The sequence below is a fragment of the Orycteropus afer genome, unplaced genomic scaffold (assembly GCF_000298275.1).
Source record: "Orycteropus afer afer isolate SDZICR_OR568_19922 unplaced genomic scaffold, OryAfe1.0 scaffold00138, whole genome shotgun sequence".
Lineage (NCBI taxonomy): Eukaryota > Metazoa > Chordata > Mammalia > Tubulidentata > Orycteropodidae > Orycteropus > Orycteropus afer.
Window position 1 is genome coordinate 7,765,750 of NW_006921725.1, and position 714 is coordinate 7,766,463.

Here is a 714-nt window from a genome sequence, read left to right on the forward strand (position 1 = left end):
TCAAAGTAGTCATTTAAAACACAAATTGAGTCATATTGTTTCTATGCTTAGAATGTTTCCATTGCTCCCTATTGACCATTAAAAATAAAATGATCTTGTCTTCTTAGTATAACTGTCATCATTGGCCCTAGCCTATTTCTCCAATCTCAGTTTTTTACTTTCATCCTTGTTTTAATTCTCTAGTGCTGCTCCAACAGAAAATACTACAGGTGGATCGCTTAAACACATAAGAGTTTTATTTTCTTACAATTTAGAAGGCTAGAAGTCTGGCAGCTATAGGGGCTGGGTGAAAGCCCCTCGAACTTGGGTTTCAGTTCTGCCTCTTGCTCTGGACCATTGAAGCTGGAGATGTCTCTTAGCTCAGGCAGCTGCTGGCTGCTGAGGCTGACAAATCCAAGGTCGATAAATAAAATGGCACAGTCCCAAGATTACCAAACAACATGGCAGGACACTAGTTGAAGTCCAGAGAGAGTTCTAAAATCAGCAGGAAACATGGTAGGCTACTGAATGAAGCCTCGGCTACATGCAGGGTCCAAGCATGCCAAAAAGAGACCTTTCTCAAAGCTGCTTCATATATCCTGGAAGCAGACCACATCTTTAGGGCAGCTACTCAGCTGCTCACAATAGATTCTGCCATGAAGTTGATTACCAATCTCATCTTGGGAAATAACTACATCCAGCTGTCCAGCCATTTAAAACTAGACCCAGCCAAGT